This window comes from Hippocampus guttulatus, chromosome 8 (genome assembly GCF_054856545.1).
Source record: "Hippocampus guttulatus isolate MCC_2025c chromosome 8, RoL_Hgut_1.0, whole genome shotgun sequence".
Taxonomy (NCBI): domain Eukaryota; kingdom Metazoa; phylum Chordata; class Actinopteri; order Syngnathiformes; family Syngnathidae; genus Hippocampus; species Hippocampus guttulatus.
In genome coordinates, this window is record NC_141268.1 from 7,433,870 (window position 1) to 7,452,744 (window position 18,875).

Consider the following 18,875-nt stretch of genomic DNA (forward strand, 5'->3'; position numbering starts at 1 on the left):
CTTTGATTTTTTTTTTCCAATTCACCTTCCGTACTTTGATATAATCAATAGAAGCCAACATTTGGAAAAAAAAGTAGTGTGGTGCATTGAGATGTTTTCTCCTTGAAATGAGCGCAAATCAAGGTTATTGTCGTTAACAAGAACAGAAAAAAGCACTCAAACTAAAATTGAAAAATTAAAAGTTTTCCTAAACGAGATGAAAGCTTTTTGAAAAAGTGTATATTTCGTTTAAATGTTGTCAATTAATCTCATTCAGCTTTCAGAGTTGATTTTAAATATTTATTTTGGTATTGTTATACGGCAAAAGAAGAAGGCAGGTCCAACAGTGGTTTGGAATTGCAGTTCACTATATTACCCAATACATATTGTGTGCGATCTCTTTTAAATCTTGCACTTGAACAATTGAAAAAACAAAAACAAAACAAAACCCCCAATGAAAACAAACAGACCCACTCTAGAAAACAAAAGTCCATACTAAATAAAACTATCATGAAAAAACCTCAACTATTATAACCTTAAAGCACAGGCCATTAATCCGTTCCAACCTTGCCATACAACCCAACAAAATGTGCTTTGATTTACTTTGCTGTCTGCAGCCACGTTGCAAATGAGGTTCTCAATTACCTTACAAGGTTGAATAAACAAAGAACGAAAATATTTACCTGTTTAGCCCCCCCCCCCACCAAACTTTCCTGATTCCTGCAGCCTTCTCGTCTTCTTTCTTGTTTTCTTAAGTCCACATATTGACCTTAGCAGGGAGAGTACGATTCTAGTTTTAATGTATTTTTTATCTTTCCTTTTTCTATACAGTATATCTTACTCCTCGATTGCTTCTTCTATTTTGCCTTGCGCATTGCTTGGCTCCATTTGTTTGCTCTCTCTCTGTCTCTCTCTTTTTCTACCTCTCTCTCTGTCTCCCTCCCTCTCTTTCTCTCCCGCTCTCTGTCTCTCACACACTCTCTCTCACTTGCCTCCATAAAATGCATCCCGGCTCCCCTTCGGGGACTAATCCTGTTGGGAGCGTTTCCGGGAAAGCGGATTATCTGTCAGAATGGCATGATTTTTTTTTCTTTTCTTTTTTTTTTATTGCGAGAGAGAAAGTTCACTTACATTTGATTAAATTAACCATTGTCAAACCCTCCGTGGTGTTTTCCTGGTGGGTATCGGTGTCGATAAATAATAAGCGTCGCCGTTCAGCGTGTCATCCGACTGAGTGGGCCTACATCGTGTGGGAAGGGTGGTCTTGATCCGCTAAGTGTTTTGACAGCTTGATTTATCCCGCCTTTGTGCTTCATTGTCAGAAAGCTTGAAGGTGGTCTCACTATACTTTTTTTCAGCACTCAATCCAGTCTATAATTTATCATGCCATGTCAGCATTCCCCCTGTTGCAGATTTACTGCGGGAAACATTCGCAGACCCAACTATTACAGTGCGTGCATGCAGCCGTGAGTGCGTGTGCGTGAGCGTTTGCGTGGCTACATTGTTAATGTGTGCATTACGTGTTCGGCGTTGTGTTGCAGTTAATGAAGCCTCAACATAACCTTGAAATGACGAAGAAGCCACTTCCGCCCTCCTCCACGCCAAACCGCTCGAATAAAGGCCACCGAGTGTTCCCGCCGTCGAAGGCGATGTGAAATTCCCTTTGAAATGACGTAATTACGGCTGATTCTCGTTGTGTTTACGAAGGATAATTAGCAGGCCCAGCAATTAGGCGGCTGCAACAATCACTGGTTTTATCTACTCACTCTTGATGCTTTACAAATTGCTCAATAGGTAGTGCCACATCCAGTATGAGAGGTGTAACAATATACATTACATGTAGGAATGTGTTTTGGTTAGAAGGTCGTGGCTACTACACATTTTATCCCCCCCCCCCTTCCCCCCCAAAAAAGTAAAAAAAAAAAAAAAGAAGTTAATATACAAAAAAATAATAATGCATGACTACAAACAATGGTGGTATCAGACATGGGTGTTATGTGCTGCTGCACAGAGTGACATTGCTGGGAGTGGAGCAACGAGACTCCCCCCAAAAAAGCACTCACACAATTAAAAGATGCTTCCTATTTTTTTTTCCTCTTGTTTAATGCATGCCAATCAATTGACATTTGTATCAGTAATTTGAGAATTTGGATGGCAAAAGATCTCGCACAAGATGCCAGTCAAGCTAGAATTGCCACTGACAGCAAGCACGACTGAAACATCTTTTGTTTTTCCCTAAAAGGAAGACAAACTATCAATTTTGCATTTTTGCTAAAAAGAAAAAGGCTTTACGGTGTTATACACCATGAGGTTTTGTTTTGTTTTTTTGGAAAGTCTCATTTACCAGCAAGCCAAGGAGTCAATAAAGGAGACCCTTTTGCACCTTTATTGCTGTTGATTGATACTCTGCCTCATTCCAGCTGATGAGTTCAATGCTGCAGGTTTTTGCAGTTCCCCGCAGAGCTTTGTTGAAGTCCACTGACAAGGCATTGTGAACGCAAGCAGAATACGTTGAGTGATTTATTTAGCTTTGAAAGAACGTCATCTTAAGAGTATTCCAGACGGCTCTCAGTATGATGCAGTGCCATTATTAATATTATACAATGAATAGATAAATTAATTTGTTTGTTGTTTTTGGTTATCCCTGGTTCTACAATGTTTGTTCTTTATTTTCATACCATCCATAATGTCCATTTTCTTTTCATTTCTGAAATGGTCAGAATGAATTGTTACTTCCTGAGGTATTTACCCTCAGTGCACTGATGCAATTTGACTCGAATGCTTTTCTTACCTCCAATTTTTATATTGTTTATGCAAGAAAACAGGAGGCAATAAGGAATGGTTTATAGACAGTATATAATAACAGTGGCATCTATAATTTAGAGTGTATTCGTGAGTTACGTGTGTGCAATTGTTCTTGTGCTTGGTTATGTTTGTGTAGTCATGACATGGAGTCACTGTTGCTATAGTAACAATTGATGGGGATCACAAGTAAGAAATTGTCAGGAAAGCAACCAAACAGAATAAAACAAAGATGTAACGTTTGCTTGTGTGCCTTTCATGCCTGGCAAAAATGAACCACCCGCAATAGTTAACCCAAGGTCAGACAGTTCTCATCATGAAGGACCCCCAGATGGAGCGACTCCAATCAAAATACAGACCTAAAACCTACCTTTGTGCCACATGGACGCTCCTATCAGACATCGGAACAGCCAACATGAGTAGGCATATTGATCAATACATGAGCAGAGCACAGAAAGGCAGAGATAAAAACACCAGAGATGCCAAACACCAACTCCTGGTTGACAAGACAATTGCCCAAGACTGTAAGATCAGAAGCACCAACCTAGGCACTGCCTGGTTTGACGACAAGAAAGCCTACGACTCAATGCCACAAACATTCATACTGGAGTGCTTGGAACAGTATAAGATCATCAAAAACTCAATAAGACTGTCAACTACAACTCTGGCGGCCAGCTCAATGCCAGATGCACAGCTGAATATCAAATATGACATATTCAAAGGAGATGCTCTGTCCTCTCTGCTGCTCTGCATAGGCCTGAACCCACTCAGTCAGGTCATAATCAAGAGTGGCTTCGGATACTGGTTCACAAGTGGAGCAATGATCAACCACCTCCTCTACATGAATGACATCAAGCTGTATGCCAAAAATGAGAATATCGACTACTTGGTTTACCTCACAAGGTTTTATAGCCATGACATCGGTATGCCATTTGGAATAGGTGCGTGTGAGGAAATGGTATCTAGCCGAGGGAAGAGAATGACAACTGAAGTGATTGAACTACCTAAAGGCAGCTTAATAATGTGCAGGACACTAACAAATACCTTGCAATTCCACACGCAAATAGCAACCATGAGTAGGCAGATCGAAGGGCAGCCACAGCCAAATAAGGAGGGTGAGATCCTGAATAGTCAACTGAATGACAAGAATTAGATCCAGGGCGTTAACACCTACGCCTTGCCAATAATCAAATACCCCGCTGGAAACAGGAAAAGATGCAAGCCAGTTATATCAAGACGAGAGAGCTCCAAAAAATGCATGGAGGATTCTATCCCAAGTCCAGCATCTTGAGACTGTTCACAAACCGAAAAGAAGTGGGCCACTGACTTTTCAGTGTTGTGAGCAATATCCAGGAGGAAACAAAAGGCTTCCAAGACAACATCAAGATGATGCCCCCCAGGGATGACCTACTTCGTGAATGCTTCCGGCAACGGAAGCCCAGTAAGGAGAAGGAGCCAGATGGACATTCACGGAAAGTCAAGCCCCTGCATGGCATGTACCATTGACAAATTTAAGAAGTAGCTGCCATCAAGAAAACACACTAATGGCTGGACAAGGCTGGACTGAAAGACAGCATGGAGGCGCTAACCATGGTAGCAGATGAACACTCCCTAAAAGCAAGATCAATAGAGGCAGTGGTGTACCACATCAGACAGGACCTTTGGTCCATGCTGTGCAAAGAATCCCAGAGATGATGGGGCATATAACAGCAGGATGTAAGATGCTTGCGGGGCAAGGCATACATGGAGCGGCATAACCAAGGAGCAGAAATAGTGTGTATCGGAACAACTGTACCAAATATTGACTAAAGGTCCCAGAATCAATCAATCTATTGATCGATCTATCTATCTATCTATCGATCAATCCAAAGTTGTTTGATTATCAAGAATGTCAGAGTGCAGCCTTCATTTGTTCTGTTGTTCTGTATGCAGCCCTTGGAGTGAAAAAGTTTGGACGCCCCTGACATAGTGAGTTGGTTACATAACTTGTCCGCATGCAAGATAATAGTCTTGCGTTTGCACACCTGAGGTCGTGCGTCTTCTCGGATTAGTGTATCAGCGGCGGCTTCCGCCAGGGTAGCGTGATAGATTTGACATGCATGCTTTGCTTAACGGGCCATGTGGACAGTAAAACAACAGATTCTGGTGTGGTGGTAAGTAGTGACTGGGGGTTCAGTGGATTTATGTAAACATGGTTTTTAAAACCCTTCTGTCGAACCAACAGCTCCCACTCCCCCCCCGCCTCCCCAACAAATGTGAGTAAATATCATGATTGTGCACAGATTGCATTGGAGTAGCACAAACGATGTTGGTCTTTTGTGCTAAAATTCCACACAAAATTATCAAGTAATTATTTTGGGAGCCATGGCAATTTCCTTAATTGTTCAATCGATGTAAACAACAAGACACTCATTACAATGTATCTTGCTTTCTGTAATCAAGATGAAAATGCCATGTGGATGTGAACATTTTTGCTAATGATGTCTCATGACTGACAATCAAGTGGAAATCTGATTAGTTTGTCTTTTAGATTACTTAATCAAAACATCAAAGTTGTTTTGCGGCTTTCCTCTTAAATTACATAAACCAATGTTTCCCAACCTTTATCGAGCCGACACGGCACCCATTTTACGTTAGAAAGACTGAAATAAAGGTGATTTTGTCTGAATATACTGTTACTCACAATTGAATTTTCTCATTTTATGATCTGGGCATGTTTCATTGAGCACATGGATCAGGGGTGTCAAACTTATTTTTGTCGCGGGCCACTTTGTAGTTACGGTTTCCCTTGGAGGACCGTTATGAATTTTGGGAAACCATGAACTGGTTTTAAAAACAAAAGTCAAGAATAATGACTGTTAATGTGGATTACGTATGGCAATTTGAAATTGTGGTTCAGACTTTAGCAAGCATCATGGAACTTGTCATGCTTGATTTGCTTTCGCTGACCAAATAAAATGATGTGGTGGGCCAGATTTGGCCCCCGGGCCTTGACTTTGACACCTGTGACATAGATGATGCTTGTAGGAAGCCATGACTTATTCTACATGAATGGCAACATGGCTTTAATGAACCTTCTGCGAGTGGTCATTGTACATCACTGGCATAGATAGATAATCAGATATGTATGATATGATTTAGCAAATTATTAAGAAATTATTTTTGGAGAATTTTATTGGATGGACAGATGAGATTCACTTTAGCTGACAGTGGTAACTTCTGATTCCCCACACATACTTGCTCTGGGAATTTGTTTCAAGGGAATTGTCCTTGCCCGATTTAATGCATATGCAGTGTAGTGCTGCCTCTGTGAGTGAAAATGTTTTTACTGTGAACCCCTACGTATTCGCAATTCAATATTTACAAATTCTGCGATATGTAGATGATTTTTTTTCCTTTTTCGCAAGGAATGGTCGAAGTGAGTTGAGAAGCGTCCTTTAGACAAAAATAGTCCTTTGGTGCTACCTTGTGTCATCTATAAGCAATTACAGTATGGGCTAAACTTTTTTGAGGGTGTGGTTGTCAATCCTTCATATTTTCGCGATTCTGGGGGGGTTGGGTGCTGATCACCAAATTGTCTTCTCTCGGTCTCTGCTTCTTGAAAATCAGGGTAACGAAAGCCCGACTTGCCATTGGTCCAGCAGTATATGGTGAAGGATGTTTCACTCATTTGAAACAGTCCCTGAAACTGGGTGGATTTCAGCAAGACAAGAAATAGCATCTGTTTGTGATCCTTGGGGTATTTTGACAAAAGCATGTATTCGGGAAAGTTGAGAATTTTTAACAATTGTGATAAAAATGCATCGTAGGTCTCCTTTAAATCACATTTCCTGCATTTTCCAACTCAACATGGGTCCTTCCCGACACACGCAGTCACGTGTCCCTCCACGCTTGATGTCACACTTGTTTCGCACCTGATCCTTGTAGGAGTCAGTGCCACATCTCCATCTTTGCAGCGAATGATCCGTATGCGCCGTTATTAACGGGTCAAGGCGCACACCTGAGCCAGGCTGTTGTGGTCGCCCACGTTCCTACTCTCTTCCTTCATCCCTCCAGCCTTGACAGTATTGTTCCCTCTCAGGGTGGCGCTAACGCTCCCCGAAGCCGCAGAGGTGTCAAAATTGACTTCTCCCCAGCCAGTACGCATCTACACGGATCCAGACGAGTCTTTCCATCTCTGGCGAGTTTGTAGATGCTGCCCTTGGTGGCCTCATGTCATCCCGTCACCTGTGCCCCCCCCCCCCCCCACCCATTGCAGAAACATGCCTGAGCCAGGCTGTCAGTGCAAGACCTACTTGGAAAAAGTGATGTGCAACGCCACTGGTTAGCTGCAACTGTGAAAATGCTGCTCCTGTTGACCATAACCCTCCCACTGATGCACAAACCTCACACAATTGTCACATTGAACCATCTAGGTATGACAAGAAAATGTATGCAGTTAGAGGGACTGAGCTCTGCTGCAAATCGCAAGAAAATGAGAAAGGCAAACGAAAATTAACAAAGACGATCTGGCCAATTTTTACCCCTTTCCGACTGACGACATCAAACGGCTGACTATCTTATGAGAGATCCTTGGCTTTAAAGTGTGTTCAATGTGGATTTTTCCCCTATAATAGGGAACAAAACGGTTCAGGCCCATCCATCGATCCATTTTCCGATCCGCTTTATCCTCACAAGGGTCGCGGGGGGTGCATACCAAGGGACATAGATGTTTTTGGAATGTGGGAGGAAACTGGAGTACCCGGAGAAAACCCACGCAGGCACGGGGAGAACATACAAACCCTACACAGGAAGGCCGGAGCTGGGATCGGACCTGGTACCTTTGCATTGTGAGGTCGATGCGCTAACCACCAGACGACCGGGCCGCCCATTACACAATAATTAGCGACCTTTTTGTTTTACCTTGCACTTATTACATGCGAGACAGGTCAAACAAACACTAAAATTCATAAAACCTTAACTAAAACTAGTCATTTAAAAAGAAAAACTATCAAACTTGCTCTAAGAACGAATTAATACTATGATTGAAAAAGTCAAATTGAAATAAGAACTTACTTTGAAAAATCCTAAACTATTAAAGCCATCCGCGATTGGCTGGCAACCAGTTCAGGGTGTCCCCAGCCTACTGCCCGATGACAGCTGGGATCAGCTCCAGCACGCCTGCGACCCTCATGTGGACAAGCGGATTCGAAAATGGATGAATGGATGGATATGATAGCCACGGCGAGGAAAACTAACTCCTCTCAAAGGACCTCATTACTTACTGTACATACTGACAAATTCATGTGCCAAACCTGCGAATGCACACTTGACGCACAAAAATGACTGAAACATCAATACTTTCATAGTTGAATATGTGCAAATGATGCAAACACATTTTGAACATCCCAGTGGGCATCTAATGTCAAATCCACATCAATGTGACGTCAAAATCTAATCTTCAACTTCAAATTGATGTCAAAATTGATGACACGCACCCGCTGGGATCTACAAACTACCGGTAGGCTTACGCACAAGTAATGATGGATCGGTCTTTGAAGAAAAAAAAAAACGTCAAACACATCTTTTAACCGACGTGCAACGTATTGAAACTGTAGTCGTTCATTCCACCAGTAAAAATAATTTTAACGATGATCATTTCATGTAATTCGTAATGATATAATTTGCTCATAAGTTGACTAATGTGCTAAAGAACTGTGAAGGACACTTGCCATCACTGTCACACTCTTGCTGTTCAATGCATGTATGTGCTTATGCTCTGTATGAGTGAACCCGCCACTGTGTTGCACGTCCGCAGTTTTCATTCATTGAGCAGAGTGCTCGAGTACACTGATCGTGGACCTGGAAAAGCCATTGAACTGCTCGCATTTTCCAGTGAATCCAAGTCTAAAAGGTTTTGTCCATATATACGCCATAAAACAACTTTTCTGACATTTGACCATAAAAGAAATCAAAGGCACACATTTGCACAGAGGCTTGCTTGTGAAGTAACATCTTCGGCATCGATATTTTTTGTCACTTGTTCCAACACGAATTTCATTAATTCTGTTGACTACAGATGTCTCTTTGCTGTTCTATATTTATTCATTGCTATCTATTTACAAATCTTGTGTGGTGTTTGTTTATTGGCCGGCTGGTAATTTATTTGTGTCCAGCATTCTCCACCCTAAATTCCAGTGCTGTGGTCCTCGAGCCAGTCCTTGGCCTCGAGGACCGGCTCGAGGACCGAAAGTCGGTCCTTGGTCCTTGGCCTTGGCCTCGGAGTCAAGTCCTTGGCCTTGGCCTCGGCCTCGGAGTCAAGTCCTCGGGTCCTTGGACCGCAAAAATCATGAAGAAATCAAACAAACTCCATCTAGGGAAACCCATATTGTTGGATTTATCTGGCGCTTTAAGAGGGGCGGGGCTGCCACTGACAGGTGACATTTAGCGCAACGTATAAAGAGAGGCATCACAGTTAGTTTCAATCATGGTCAGTTCCCGTTCGCGATCGGCAGTTTAAATAGCGTGTAAAGTCTTTCTGTAACAGTGGTGTCTTTTATTTAGTTATTTTTGCACAGTTGTCACGTTTGTGCGGTGGCACTAGAATGTTTGTTTGAACCAAGTAATTTGCATTACAGCTGGAGTCAATAATGCCGGCACTTCACTTCCGGGTTTGGCCGTTGGGATTTGGAGTCCTTTTGCTCGATTCCAGTTATGTTTGCTGAATGCTTTCTCATGTTTAGAATAATGAATATTGATAATACATAGTTTAAAATCATGGTTGATTGAATTATTTATTATTATTGTGAAGTTGAAGGTATTAAATTAGTTAATGTCAACTATACACATTTACATTGTGATGCCTAAGGTAGATATATTCATTAAATTGCATTCGTTTATTTTGGGTTATTACTTGCTACTGCTCCTTATCCTGAATCTGCTACTTGTCCTGCATCTGCTACTGCATCTGCTTTTTCTATCTGCTATTGCTTCTGATATCATTGTACTGTTTCTGCAACTACCATCTGCTTCAATAAATGATCAAAAACGGACAGAGCGAGTAATCCTTCCATGCCGACTAACAAACCCTATTCAGAGGGCCGTGAAAACGGAAATAACTGAACACATTTAAAATTACACATTTTTTTCGCCTACAAGTGATACATCATGTTTGGCTATTTTATCGCCCAAGAAATTACTTTTATCGCAACTCTTGCTTTACTGAACGAAAATATAATTTCTTCGATCAACGTGTATATCAATACGGCTATTTCGCTCCAATATATTACTTTTATCGCAGCTGTTGCTTTACTTACGTGATCATTATGAAAATAGATTTGTTCGATCGCCGTGTATAACATGCTTATCTGCCTATTTTTTTAAAGCAGACTTTTGACTCTTGACTCCTCTTAGTATTACGCTTTCGTTCAATCTAATACACCAGCAATTTTTTTTAAGTATGTTTTTTTCCCACGAGCGTGCATGAGTGGCGGATCCGGCCTAACACATGCTTTTTTTTTTCCTCAGTATAAATAATACGTACCCTGACTGTTCTACTCTTTGAATAAAAACACTTCATTCAAGCGTTAGGAAGTGACGTGTGCTAGGGGTTATGATGGAGGGGTGCTAGAGCTTATGGTGGAGGGGTGTTGCAAATCATGAAGACCTGCCAAGTGGTATGATAGCATTGTTTTATACATGTCCTCGGCTTCAAAATCAGTCCTTGGCCTTGGCCTTGCCTCGGAACATTTTCCAAGTCCTTGGCCTGGCCTTGGCCTCAGGGTGCCGGTCCTCGGACACAACACTGTTACAGTCTGACTTGATAAAAAAAAAGAATATCAATCTCATTATTGTATGTTGTCAGCTAGGGGTGTAACAATACAGCTATTTAATCGATGTTGCGAAGTGTCTGATCCGCGATCCAGCTACATCACTGGACTGGTGCACATCGATAATGGCCGTATGTGTCCAAAATTGTCTTCTTCCAAAATCTGGAGATGCTATGGCAAATGCCAATTGTCGATGGTTGGTCACACCAAATTTATAACCCCGCTGATGGCTGACATGTCTGAAAGATAAAGACTGCGTCAGGTTATTTCCATGACTATTTTCAATTTTACAAACTTTATTTTAAGTTTCTTTTGAAGGAGGACCTTGATTTAAAAAATCGTCATGTGTGTACCTGGCCTAACTGTGTAATCAAATCTGCTGTGCAGTTTTAGTTAATCCTGATGAGTAGCAACAAAACAAACCAGCAAATCATTGATCAAAACTCTCACCTTTGTTCTTTCAATCTTTGTTGAGGTAATATCCTTTTTTTTTAGGACATAATGGCTTCATGAGCATAAAGTGACTGAAAGTACAATTGGGGTAAAAAGATGGATTACATCATCTGGACTTTCAAGTTCAATTACTGTTTGGGCGACTCTCCTTCATGATGAATAATGTGCTTTTATTCCACCGCGGTAGTAGAAGGTCGCAGAGTTTGCCTTGCGGTCCTCTGGTTTCAGGCTTTACCAAAACCGGAAAGCTTGTGCAGCCGTGACCGCTCTCCGTGAAAACCCAGAAAAAATGGAATGGAATTTAATTTGCTGTGTTTATGGCATGGTGTCCGTGCGAGGAGGAATCAGCGGAGTTGATAACCACTCGGCTGCTTGGACGATCTCTCCTCCAATCTCCCATGGCCTTTTCGCCTATTAGGAGTGTGTCAGGGTGTGTTTCCATCTTTTTCCCAGCAGACTCCTCAACTGGAAGAAGCATTTAAGAGTCAATCAGGCCTCGTGATGGACTTGAGCACTTTATCCCCCAGTAAAGATACACAAATGCCACAGCAACTGGATGTCTTATGAGAATCGTGTGAGAATGGAGCCGTTCTCTTCTGCGGGTTCATTGTTACAAATTGATCGGCGGTTTCTCTCAGGCAGCGGATTTATAAGAAAGGGATTAAGATTGTGCACTGTGAGGAACTGGAATGTCCTTCAATCCCTGTGGCGCTCTTTGATGAGCTACTTCATGATTGCAACACAAAGATCTTGGTCAGGGATGGCCAACAAACAATGGAGGGGGCCAATATTTTTCATCTGCGCTAGGAAAAAAATATCCGCATATGTCCGTTTTTTTAAATTGCTCCAGCAGACAGAACAATGTCTTTAAATATTCTTGAAAATAAACGAGGCGGCCCGGTAGACCTGTGGTTAGCACGTCGGCTTCACAGTGCAGAGGTACCGGGTTCGATTCCAGCTCCGGCCTCCCTGTGTGGAGTTTGCATGTTCTCCCGGGCCTGCGTGGGTTTTCTCCGGGTACTCCGGTTTCCTCCCACATTCCAAAAAACATGCATGGCAGGCTGATTGGACGCTCTAAATTGTCCCTAGGTGTGAGTGTGGGCGTGGATGGTTGTTCGTCTCTGTGTGCCCTGCGATTGGCTGGCAACTGATTCAGGGTGTCCCCCGCCTACTGCCCGAAGATGGCTGGGATAGGCTCCAGCACCCCCCGCGACCCTGGTGAGGATCAAGCGGTTCGGAAAATGGATGGATGGATGGATGAAAATAAACGTTCACATGCATACATACGGTCTTTTACAGAGCCCCTAAGGGGACATGGAAGGAAAAAATAAAAATAAATTTGCGAGGTCTCGCAAAGTTTTTTTTTTCCTTCCATGTCCCCTTAGGGGCTCCTTAGTCTTTTTCAGACTAAAATTGCACTAGTCAAAAAATGCATCATGTAGAAAAGAAAAAGGTCATATTTTTTAGTATTTCTGTTTTTGGATGACACAAATGGAGTAACTCCTCATACACTTCAAACGAACTGTCAACAGTTCTTGACGGGATTTTTTGTTTTTGTTTGTTTTGGGGGGTTTTTGTATAATTTTGACACACGTGTTGTAGTTTTGACTCAGGTTAAATCTTTCATGGCTGATTGCGTCTGTAACCACACGAGGCAAATAGGTTTGTTTTTTGTGAACAGATAATCTACTTCCTATTTTATCCGCAAGACACCATTTTCTTGACCTTATGTGGGTCCTGGCAAAGCAGGACATGCTCTCTCTTCTTCTCTGATGCACAACTACCAACTTATTTGGTGCGAGCGCTCATTTATTTGTCATAGTCCTGCATTCATAATGTCTGTGTGGTAAACATCTGTGCTCTGCGCTCTCGTTCTCACTCAGTGCGCGATGCACTTTCCCAAGATGCCCCCACAATGCTCTTTGCTCACTCAAGAATAAAGCGTGCGCATGGTTTCGGCATTTCACATAGCACGGAAATGATGACCTTCCGATGAGGAGTAGCCTTTGTAAAAAAAAAAAAAAAAAAAAAGAAAAGAAAAAAAAGATAAATAAATAAAAATAGCCCGTGAAAGGGAGCTCGTCGCCCCGGGAGGAGGATTAAGCAGTGAGCTTGCACCTTTTGTTCCCCGCTGAGTTTTTTGTGTTGGCAAACAAATGCAGCTTCACTTGTCATTTAGTCCAGGCCGCCCCTTACTTGAAGTGACGGCATAGAGTAAACAAGAGCATTCTATGCGGGATTAGGCTTGTAATAATAATAATAATACCATACAGTGAACCCCCCATTTATCATAATGAATATGTTCCAGCCCCTTGAAGACAAACAACCATTCATACTCATAAGCACAATTTTGAGTCCTCAGTGAACCCGTTTTGGGAATATGGAAGGATACTAGTGTACCTTGCGAAAACCCACGCAAATGAGGTTGGAACATGCAAGCGGCACACAGCGATGATCATATGCAATTCGAACCGAGATCTCCTGACTTTGAGGCAGATTTACTTCCCACTAAAGCACTGTGCTGCCACTCCCCATCCTATCTATAGATTAGAGAAGTCTCAACATTTGCTGTCACCAAGTACAAACAAGTTGAAATAGATTAGGCAGCACATTGAAATTGTGCTAAGCATGTCTGCCCATTTGTTTGAACCTCTGTTGGAACATTGCTGTGTCTGTTTTCATTCTCTCCGTGTGTACTCAGGTTCCCTTTCTCGGCCCAAAAACATTCAAATTAGCTTAATTGAAGACTCTTCATTGTCCAATAGAGTGAATGGTTATTTTTCTTTATGTGCCATGCAGTTTGGATGGCGACCAGTCCAGGGTGTACCTTACCTTTCACCCATCGCCAGTTTGGGTAGGCTCAAGCAAACAGAGCAAATGCCAAAGAAAGGAGTGTCACGTGCACTCTCTTTGCTCTTCCCTCTTCTTCTTTTTAATAATTTGCCAAGTGAAACGTCTGCTGTCTTCCAAACGACAGGAATAAGCATGTCGCCGTCGCCATGAGGCTTTCAAAAACACCTCACCTGAAGCCAAAAAGGAAGCGGAGAGATTTCCCCGCTTCCTGCACGATAGCCGCTGCAGACAGCCCTTTGTAGTTTGATCCCAAGATAAAATCTGATATATTCGCTTTATCATTCCCTCGCGGCTGGCCGGATTATTGGTGAAGCGCCTTGCGACAGCTATCTTAGGTTTGCAATGACTCGGCCTTCTTTTTTTATTTTCTTTTTTTTTTGCAGACTCATCAACCATCAAACAGAATGCCCAATGAAGCCAGTGGTTGCGTTATATAATGGAAAAAAAGAATAGTAAGAAATCAAGTTAAAAAACAAAAAAGTACTGTGTGTATATATTCATTCATTCATTCATCTTCCGAACCGCTTCATCCTCACTAGGGTCGCGGGGGTGCTAGAGCCTATCCCAGCTGTCTTCGGGCAGTAGGCGGGGGACACCCCGACTTGGTAGCCAGCCAATCGCAGGGCACACAGAGACGAACAACCATGCACGCCCTCACTCACACCTAGGGACAATTTAGAGTGATCAATCAGCCTGCCATGCATGTTTTTGGAATGTGGGAGGAAACCGGACTACCCGGAGAAAACCCACGCAGGCCCGGGGAGAACATGCAAACTCCACACAGGGAGGCCGGAGCCGGAATTGAACCCAGTACCTCTGCACTGTGAAGTCAACATGCTAACCACTGGACTACCAGGCCGCCCCTGTGTGTGTATAAATATATACATATATATATATATAAAAATTCCTCGTCTCACCCCCCCTCGGGTGGTGTCCGTCCCTCATTCAGCTCGGGTCCTCTACCAGAGGCCAGGAAGCTTGAGGGTTCTGCGCAGTATCCTTGCTGTTCCCAGCACTGCACATTTCTGGACTGAGATGTCCGATGTTGTTCCCGGGATCTGTTGCAACCACTCATCTAGTTTGGGGGTCACTGCCCCAAGTGCTCCGACCACCACAGGCACGACTGTCACCTTTACCTTCCAGGCTCTCTCCAGCTCCTCTCTGAGCCCTTGGTATTTCTCGAATTTCTCGTGTTCCTTCTTTCTGATGTTTCCATCACATGGGACTGCTACATCCACTACAACGGCTTTCCTCTGCCCTTTATCTATGATCACGATATCTGGTTGGTTCGCCATTACCATCTTGTCAGTCTGGATCTGGAAGTCCCACAGGATCTTCGCTCTGTCATTCTCCACCACCTTCGGAGGTGTTTCCCATTTTGACCTTGGGGTTTCCAGTCCATACTCCGCACAGATGTTTCGGTAGACTATGCCAGCCACCTGGTTATGGCGTTCCATGTAGGCTTTCCCTGCCAGCATCTTACACCCTGCAGTTATGTGTTGGATCGTCTCAGGTGCCTCTTTGCACAACTTACACCTTGGGTCTTGTCTGGTGTGGTATATCTGGGCCTCAATGGCTCTGGTGCTTAGGGCCTGCTCTTGAGCAGCCAGGATGAGTGCCTCTGTGCTTTCCTTCAGGCCAGCCCTCTCTAGCCACTGATAGGACTTCTTGAGATCGGCCACTTCAGTTATGGTCCGGTGGTACATCCCGTGTAGGGGCTTGTCCTCCCATGATGGTCCCTCTTCCAGCGCCTCATCTTCTGTTCCCCATTGTCTGAGGCATTCTCTGAGTACGTCATCCGTTGGAGCCTTCTCCTTGGTGTATTCATGGAGCTTGGATGTTTCATCCTGGACAGTGGCTCTCACACTCACTAGTCCCCGGCCTCCTTCCTTTCGGCTTGTGTACAGTCTCAGGGTGCTGGATTTGGGATGGAACCCTCCGTGCATGGTTAGGAGCTTTCGGGTCTTAACGTCCGTGGTCTGAATCTCTTCCTTTGGCCACCTTATTATTCCTGCAGGGTATCTGATCACTGGCAGGGCATAGCTGTTTATTGCCCGGGTCTTATTCTTGCCATTGAGCTGGCTTCTTAGGACTTGCCTCACTCGCTGGAGGTATTTGGCCGTAGCCGCTTTCCTTGTTGCCAGTTCGAGGTTGCCATTGGCTTGTGGTATACTGAGGTACTTGTAGCTGTCCTCAATGTCTGCTATTGTTCCTTCAGGGAGTGAGACCCCTTCAGTGCGGACTACCTTTCCTCTCTTAGTCACCATCCGACTACATTTCTCAAGCCCGAATGACATCCCGATGTCGCTGCTGTAGATCCTGGTTGTGTGGATCAGGGAGTCTATGTCCCTTTCGCTCTTAGCATACAGCTTTATGTCATCCATGTAGAGGAGGTGACTGATTGTAGCTCCATTTCTGAGGCGGTATCCATAGCCTGTCTTGGTGATTACTTGGCTTAGGGGGTTCAGTCCTATGTAGAACAGCAGTGGGGAGAGTGCATCACCTTGGTATATGCCACATTTGATGGACACTTGGGTAAGTGGCTTGCCATTGGCTTCCAGTGTGGTTTTCCACATCCTCATCGAGTTCGCAACGAAGGCTCTTAGGGTCCTGTTCACCTTATACAACTCCAAGCATTCAGTGATCCATGTATGTGGCATCGAGTCATAGGCTTTCTTGTAATCAATCCAGGCTGTGCACAGGTTGGTACGTCGGGACCTGCAGTCTTGTGCGACTGTTCTGTCAACCAGGAGCTGTTGTTTGGCTCCTCTGGTATCTCTACCAATGACCTTCTGTGCTTCGCTCATGTATTGATCCATGTGTCCACTTATCTTAGCCGCAATGATGCCTGACATGAGCTTCCATGTTGTGGAGAGACAGGTTATTGGCCGATAGTTGGATGGGACTGCACCCTTTGAGGGATCCTTCATGATCAGGATCGTTCGCCCTTTGGTTAGCCATCCTGGGTGAGTCCCATCCCTCAGCAGCTGGTTCATTTATATATATATATAAATGTATATATATATATATATCATTCACAAAATAACATATAATTATCAATATAATTATAATTATACATCACAAATGGCACGGCTTTAATATGCAGGTAGGTAATTAATGAACTTTGTAGTGCAGTGATTGGGTGATTTTCTATTTAAGGACGCTTTTCACACTAAGTGTAAGCCGATAGTGTACGTACATCACAGGAACTGGGAGCTTTTTTGTCATCACCTTGCTCAGCTTCCACCTCATTTCGGCGTCGAATGCAGTTCTTGTCTCTGACTCACACGTTCAATAATTAAACCGTGCTTGTACTCGGCAATAAAAGGAGAAGGGTTCGGGGGACGGGGGGGAGAAAAAAAACACAACTTCACTTTTATACAGGCACAATGCGGCGACAAGTTCGGGATCAGGATGCACCGGCCGCAAACAACACATCTTACTTTAGTTGTTCTTCTTTATGTGTTTCCGACATTGTATTTGTGTAGTTGTTCATGTCGAACAGGGAAAGTGTGGTGTGAAGTTTTGTTTTGATTCACACAAACGTATGCTTCACATGGCCTTCATATTGTACACATTTTTTTTCCCATCACACATAGCATCAATAGACATACATACTGAAAAAGAGATTGTTGACTTGATTTGTCATCGGATAATTCGATTACTGGTTTCAGCCCTATTCTCTTCACACTGGTGCCAAATTAAAAGCCTAAAACATAATTGCCAATTTAAATCATGGTAGGTGGTTTGAGCAGAAGTCCTTCAATGCAGGACCCCTGAAGTCTTGTTTGACACTGCACTCAGCACTTAATATGCGACAACAGTGTGTGTATGTGGCACATGGACACATCACCAAACTCCAATACAACCCCAAGGAGACCACGTTGAGAACTCAACCGAGCAATCAACTCTGTGAAGATCATCAGAAGCTAACGCTGATAGCTAATGCAACCTTGGCATCAACAAAACTAAATGCAGCTCTTCCTTCCGTTTTGGCCTTGACATGATAACAGGGTGGTCACACCGATGGGGAGTCAGCCTTGCCGATCATGTAATGAGGTATATATACTCGATGGGGGTGGGGGGGGGGGGTGATTTCTATGTAAACTGTGGAGAACGTCTCACTCACCGGCACACCAGGGTCCCAACTATCGTCTTAGCGCAGATGGATAGATGGGGTGGTGGTGGGGGTAATATATGGTTTGGTTAGTTACATTTACTGTGTAAGCAGATGTCTCACTACGTCTACTTGTAAAATCAAGCGACTGGAAATGTGCCACACTACGCTTTTACGAAAAGGAAAATGTGCCGAATTCATCAACCAAGGGGGTCGGTTGCTTGTCCCCGACTTGCACGTCAGCTCTCTTGTTTTATTGTTGTTATTGCTTTTCAATGTAAAAACAGGTCAAATTTGACATGAACAGAAAATGAGGGTTAAGCTGCTTATTTGTCAGACGTTTTAAAAAAAAAAAGTAAACAAGGTAAAATTAAGTGTAGGGGGAGCTTTGGAGCGTGCGAGATGACTGCCAGTTTGCTTTTATTGGGCAGTCGAGCGCAGGCATCAGGCGAGCTGCTTTTCTCGTCGGATGCGCCGTCCTCCATCGCGTGCCGCTTACAGACGTGAAGAGAATCCATCTGACGGTGCTACGTGAGGTGTGAGATTATAAACGAGGCTCATGACGGTTCAACCAAATGCCCCACTCAACTCCCCCAACCCACCACCCCAGCCTGAGCTGAGGCTCAGTGCCATGCGCTTGTCACTCAAAAGCCGCCCGGGGCAGTTTTTGTCCCCAAAGATGGCCACGGTCGGCCGCGGGGTTAAGGCGGCAATGGAGGAGGCGTGGGCCATGAGAGCGGGATGCCAGGGGCTGAGAGGAGAGCCCGGTGAGCAGGATGTTACTGAGTCATCTCGCCAGCGGTGGTTGGTTGTTGGCCAAGCGTCTACCTGCTTGATATTCAGGGCAAAATAGAGCATTAGGG

The 18,875-nt window shown here is 43.8% G+C and overlaps 1 protein-coding gene and 1 pseudogene across 2 annotated transcripts in view; both read left to right on the top strand.

Annotated features, from left to right (window-relative positions):
* Positions 1–18,875, top strand: part of magi3b (membrane associated guanylate kinase, WW and PDZ domain containing 3b) — a 156,300-nt gene that overhangs the window by 67,561 nt on the left and 69,864 nt on the right. The window lies entirely within an intron of this gene.
* On the top strand, positions 3,737–4,590 carry LOC147200981 (uncharacterized; annotated as a pseudogene).